Below are 6,926 nucleotides of genomic sequence, written 5' to 3' on the forward strand. Positions count from 1 at the left end.
CTCATCTTCCTACCAGACCAGGCCAGGACAAGCCAGGCAGGGCTCCTTTTCTACATCTACCTATGAAGAAGAAGAACAAATTCCTTCAAAAAATTGTTCTTATAAATTATTCATACCACGATGAGGTGCACCGCTACCGCCACCAGTATCACGGTCCACGGTTGGTAGTGTCTCGAGCTGCCATCATCGTTCTTCGTGTTATTCTTTTCTTCTTTTTGTTCATCTTCCTTAGTGTGTATGTCGTCTATCTGAATAGGATGTTAATAAGTTTCACAGAGACCAAGCTTAAAGAAAGAAAAGCTGCAGGATTAAGTGAGACATCCTTTTGACCTTTAGCCGAATTTAAAGCTATGCAATCAGTCATTCAATTTAAATCCCAGGAAAATCCTGTGTCTTCTTTTGATTTCTATGCTATATTTTCCATTTCAAGGAAAATGTATGTTATCCACGAGTATATAGAATGTGGTAATGTTTCCTTTTAAAGGACATCAAGAAGAAAAGAAAAAAAGGCTTGTCTTTGACGAAGGTTTACAGTTTGGGAGTACCTCTATGATGCTGTATGATGATGTGTATAATATCTTCACATTCTTCAACAAAAATCCTTTAGCCGTACCTATATTTCAGATCCATCATCTGGTTCTTTTTTATTACCAAAAAAAGGAATAATTTTTGAAAGGATACCAGTTTCGGGTCAAAGAACAATTTCGAATGAACCAAAAAAAAAAGTTCTTTTGTTATGCGAAGTGAAACGAGGTAGAAATAACAACCTTTTAAACTAAAGTTCAAGGTTTGTATTTTAAAAGGCCTTCGGGTTATGTATTTTAAATGTTATTTATTTAACATTAACATTTAAAAACAAAATTGGTAAAATTCTGTAGAATTTTGGTTTGAACATCAGACAAATAAAAGCGAAATTATTATAATTTTGAAGAAAAAACTTGTTTGAAAAAGAACAAAAAGATCATGAAGTGGATTGAGAAAAAAGGTAATTAGGTTCAACTTGTTAAAGTTGCACAGCGCGGTAGAAATTATGTAAGAACAGAAATGTAAAAGTCCCTTCTAGCAAGTGACAGAACCATAAGAAGGCTCTAGGAACACAAACTTTAAACGAATTAAAAGTAAAAAAAAACATCCCTATTAAGGTCCGTCAACAGTTGGCTTTTACCATTTTTGTGGAAACGCAGTTTGAAAATCACTTTTGAGGTGTTTTTCTCTTTTGGAATTTATGAATTTTTCGCTCTTTGAATATTTAACTAGTCACAAAAAAAAAGGTTTACGAATAAGAACTACAAATGTGTAGGTTATTTTTAACAGGCTATAACTTCATGTTGTAGTATTGTCTTTTAACCTAAGGTGTACAAAAATCAATCATACACTGTTTCGCAAATTTTTGTTTCAGACCTTTTTACGGCATTTGAAAGTTTTGTATGGAAAGGAAATTCGACTCGACGATTGTTGTAGGAAATATGATTCCCTTTAATTTGCTGTTTCATGGGCTCTTAACGCTGATTTGTTGCGAAAATATACTCTTTCAAAGCAAAAATGTCTTTTTATGATTCGATAGTAATCAATGTATAACTCTAAAAAATTAAAACCAAAATGTTTTTCCTATTTTTAGAACACCTAATTTTTTCATCGAAGCAAAGAGAAAAGAAAAAAATTAGAAGAATAGAAAAAATTATCATATTGGTGATTTTTACCGAAAGTGAAAATTCTTTGTGACAAAAAAGTTGTGTCAAACGATTTTATCCAAAAATGGACAAAGTTCATAAAAAAATAAGTACAATCTTATAGGAGATGTCTTGTAGTTTCCAGAAATATGTTTCTATTGGCGTTCTGACCTTATTCCTAGAGTTATTAGTTCCGTCATAAGATGCCAATGGATTTCATACTCCAATTCTTACAATTCAGTAATAGTATTTTTTGTAAAATGAGGTCTTGACTTTTGTGGCCACCTTTTTAGAATATTATATCATGTTGTTGTTAATTTTCCACCACCCTACCGACTAAATATAGTTATAATATCTTTAAACAATCTTGGATTTTCGAATCGGGGTGATCAATTAATTGAAATAAAATTGATATCAAAATGATATTTAAATACGACGAGGTGAATTACTCCAAGTCGTATTGATTAAAGTGGGCGCCAGGAAACTTTTTAATGGAAGTTTACCAAAATTAAAAGCTGAAAAATTAGTCTTCAAATAAAGTTACGAAATAAAAGAAAGGTTTTGTTTTCCAGAAGGGAAATTTAAGTTATGTTTTATTGCCTGGAAAACTTTGGCCGAATCCGGGATTAAAAACAGGATCTTTTATAGAAGAGAAAGAGATTGACAGACAAAAAGAAAAAAATAAAACCGATAAAAGAAATCACTCTAAGAAAATTATTTCGACAAGAAAAAAACCAAAAGCAATAAGCGCGTCTCGTAATATCGGGAAATTAATACTTCGACTTGAAGGCCAAAAGGACAAATTAGGGACAAAGTAAGGACACACAAAAAGGCAATGTTCTTAGAAAAAAAGAAAACACAATACTTAGCTTTTCGCATCCCCAACAGTTGTCGTAGTTCTTTCTCAACCCAATTTTTCTCCACCGCAGAACAGAATCTTCAACTTAATAAAAGAACTTTAAAAAAAGTATCGTATATAAAAAATCACACAATCTTTCTTTCGTCTTTAAGCTTTGGGCGCAATCCAAAAAGTGCCATCATCATGGCGAGCTTGAACCTTCCGGCTACTTCCTTAGGCAATCCTCTCCGATCTTATACGTGATGAACGATCTGTCTCGGTCCTGCAACTTCCTCCATCCATAAGATTGGGCTATGCGACCGAGAAGCCAGGTATCTTTCATCACACACGATCTCTGTAAAGAGGTGATGCGATCACCCAGTTGCTCAGAAAATGAGTTCAGCTCACCTTTTTACCCGTTCCAGACAAGACTTTCAAGTAAATCGTGTGAAATTCCTCGCATTACCGAGCACCTACACGCACTCGATTTCGGTTGAGAAAAAACTATACTCATGTCGTGTTGAAGAAAGTCGGTAGCCAAGCCTATACTTTAAATGAAAGTTATTAAAATATTCTTGGAGTGATTTTCTATCGTTAATACTTTATGATGGGCCCTCGACCATGCTAAGTTTAAGTTGGCGCGACTTTCTTACACGCAATATTGGCCATGTATATCGTCTTAATGCCTTTGACGATATTACTAAGCCAACATGTGGGCCAACCGTCGCACAGTTCGTTGGTGTGGAATCCCTTCGCGCACTTTGTTTTCCCAAAATGCTAGAAGAGCAAGCCACTGGCTGATGTTCCTAGTTTCTACGAAACTCTTCCTGAATTTTGGGGCGCAGTTAAAATTGTTAAGTGTGGTTAGCAAAAGGATACTTATTGTGATAAAATTTACCACAACACTGACTGTTTAAACATTTTGCTTCAAAAGACTAAGAATTGATTACATCAGCGAAGGACTTTCGAAATAATTCAGTTCACTAAAACCGTGAATATTTTACCTGCAATAAATGTTATAACATATAGAATTATTTTATCCATCCCAGAATTAAGCATTTTACGGCTGTCAAAAAATCAAATAGTTTCTTGTAAACATTTTAAGCATAATACAATTATTGATAAAAAGAAGTAAAACTTAAGCTTCGACTCGAATATCTTGGCAAAATATTAAGATATCGACTTCAAACTAATTATTTCTTATCAAAAATATTGTACAATTTTTGTAAAAATCTTAAAATCATTTTTTATAAAAATTGGTAACAAATGTTGTTCAATTAAAATTGTTGGAAAACTTCAATCGGTATTTGTTTCGAACTTTCAAAAAGTGCTGCAAAAATTGATAAATAAAAACAAATATTGAAATCAACTAAAATTACAATACACCAAAATATTGTTGGTATTTTTTAGTTAATTCTTTTGACAACTTTAAAAAAGTGACATGAAATCACTTTCGACTTAAGTACAAAAAAACGATATTGAACTTAAATTTATTAGCCTTACAGAAAATATTGTGTATTTTGTTAAAGTTTTAGAAAAATCGACAGACGCGAGCACTAATTGGAAGTTTTCAGTGTGGGTCGCATGCCAGCTAAATTCTTCTTAAAATGATTTCTTCACGCTTGTGTGTTTTTCGTTGGCCATCTCTCAGGAACCAAAGAAATTTTGTTAAAATAACTGTGAAGTCATGCCAAATTTTGTTTGTACGTCCGTATACGTTCACGACGTCCATAGCTCAAGAACCAGAAGAGATATTGACTTCAAATAAATTTTGTTATACAGATAATAGTGCAGAAAAATGTTAAAAGGGCTCTCAAAAAAATTGAGTTGGTGGTTTTTTTACCATAACAATTTACAAAAAAGTGAACATTTTGGTTAACCCTAAATATCCCACAACCAATGATGCAAGAGACTTGAATTCAATTTTATATTATAAATTGTAACGTGATACCAAACCAGAATATTATTTTGGGAAAAAATCCAATTAACTTTTTTTTTTTAAATCGAAAAACTGAAAAAAAATTGTCATTTAGAAAATTTTACGAATAAAAAATGATTTTATCTCCAAAACAATTTTGTGCAAGGACGAATAACGTTTTCAACATTCTGTAAAATTTTGAAAAAAATCGAATTAACAGTTTATTTACAAAATATAAAAACCTAAAAAAAATTAATAAAAGTTAGTAAAAATTGATTTTGAACTAAAATAACTTTTCAAAACTGTGAGACCGTTTAAAACTACTTTTATTTAAAAAAAAAAAAAAACTATTTTAGTTTAACTTAAGTACCATTTTGAGCAAAATCTAATTGACAGTTTTTTTTTTACAAAAAATAAAAAACTAAAAAAAAAACAATACTAAAACTTAGTAAAAATTTACTTGCGACTTAAATTTTTTTTATTTCACAGAAAATATTGTTTTCGATATTCATTAGTTTTTTTTTTATAGAAATCCAACAGTTCCTTTTTTCATACACAAAATCAAATCTACAAAAAATAGTACGCAAATTTGGTGAAAATTGATGTTTAGTTCTTGATATCTCTCAAATTAATTTCATTCATCAAATTTGTAAAAATTTAAGAAATGCTAGTAAAATTGGTTAAAGTTTGTTTTTGACTAAAAATCTATTTAACAATACTAGATTTTCAACCTTAACTATTTCTTTATATGGCAAATATAAATTTAAAAATTTTGTAAGAACAATTCAACTGACAATTAACTCAACACGAAGACCTACAAACTTTTAAGAAAGATAAATCGACAGACGGGATGGGAAGTAATCATTGTAGGTGGCAAATATATATTTTTTTTAAATCAATAATATGAACAATGGCATTTTTGTCATCAAATATAATTGAGACAGTATAAGAGCTTTTACAGAAAAAAAAATATTGAAACAATTGAATTATTCTTGAAAAAATTTGAAAACAAATAATGGTTTTATGGGTCGTACCCTTCTGGAGCGATACAAAAATACTTTGTATTGAAAAAAGCCAACTTAATTTTTAACTTAACTTAAGTCTTGAAAAAAATTAAAAAAAAAAAACGCCCAATGTCAATCAGCTCAAAGCTTTGATTACAACATTTTTAGTCAATCGACCCAATCTGTAGGGGCGAGGAAAGACAGACAGAAACATACTGATGACGAATGGGATCGGGATACACACTTTTTTCGACTTCTCTGCCAAAATAATGTAATGCCTGGTTAAAATTTCTAGTTTGAATGTTTTTACGAATGCAAGACTTGAAAAATATAGTTCGTGTTTGTCGCAAGTAAAAAGCTTTTTAAAATTGGTTAAAATAATTTCCGACTCGAATAAAAATGGGAACCAATACAAATATTGACCTCTAATTTGTTGTATCTTTAAAATAAATGAATAAATTTAAATTAGAAAACAGTTGTTAATAAGTGGCAAAAGTTTCAAACAATATCAGTTAACAGATTTTTATACGAAGAAAAAATAAACTCTACTAAAAATGATGCACTAAATTTGGTTTTGATATTGTATTGAATTTATCAGTAAGGGCCACACCTTATCGTTTTTTAAATTATTTAATATTTAAAAACGTTATTTTCCGGAAATTGGTTCAAAAAAAGAGCTTTGTTCGAATCTTGTATAGAAAACATTTCAAGAAAGAGTGTGTTCACCGTTTTTATTGATAGTATGAATTTCATAAATCAGTTTTAAAAAATCGTTAACATATCTCTTACCAAATAGGTAAGTATTTTGCTCCCAAAGACGGATAATATGAAGGATAATTTCAAAATAGGTATATTTATGAATTTTTTAAACGAATTTTCGAATGTCTATTGCACCTGTTTCTGTACCGTAATACTTTTCACTTCTATTACACACTCGAAAAAAAAAATTAAAATTGAAAGATTTATTTACTGATTTACGATATTACTTTTAGAATTAAGAAAAATACGAGCGCATTTTATCAAAATTTGAATATTTATGAACTTTTTTTATTTTATTTTTCTACCACCTTCTTTTACTAAGCTTTGCAACGAAGGACCTTTTAGAAATGAAGTTCAAACTGAAGCACGCACTTTTTGCCATCATCAGACATGTTCTCTCCATTTTGGAATAAAAAGAAGGATGAAGTTCAATTAATTTCCATTAAAATTCGCTGAATAGGATTTAATTCCTTTTTTTTCGCTTTTAAGATATCATCCTAGATGTTTAACTTTTTTTGGGTGGTGTTTTCCTAAGGATATTTTTAAGAAGGTTGTCTGGAGCAAATGCTTAGTTTTTTAACTTTCTTACTTATTTCTTTTCTTATTTTAGACAAATGGTCGTTACTGATGGTTGATTGCTCGCCCTCCTTGTGCATGTATAGAGCTCCAAAAATTCAACCCCAAAGCTTATTTTTTTTAAAGTTTATTTTCCTTTAACATCCCGAAATGGTTGATGT

This window comes from Eupeodes corollae, chromosome 2, assembly GCF_945859685.1.
Source record: "Eupeodes corollae chromosome 2, idEupCoro1.1, whole genome shotgun sequence".
NCBI lineage: Eukaryota > Metazoa > Arthropoda > Insecta > Diptera > Syrphidae > Eupeodes > Eupeodes corollae.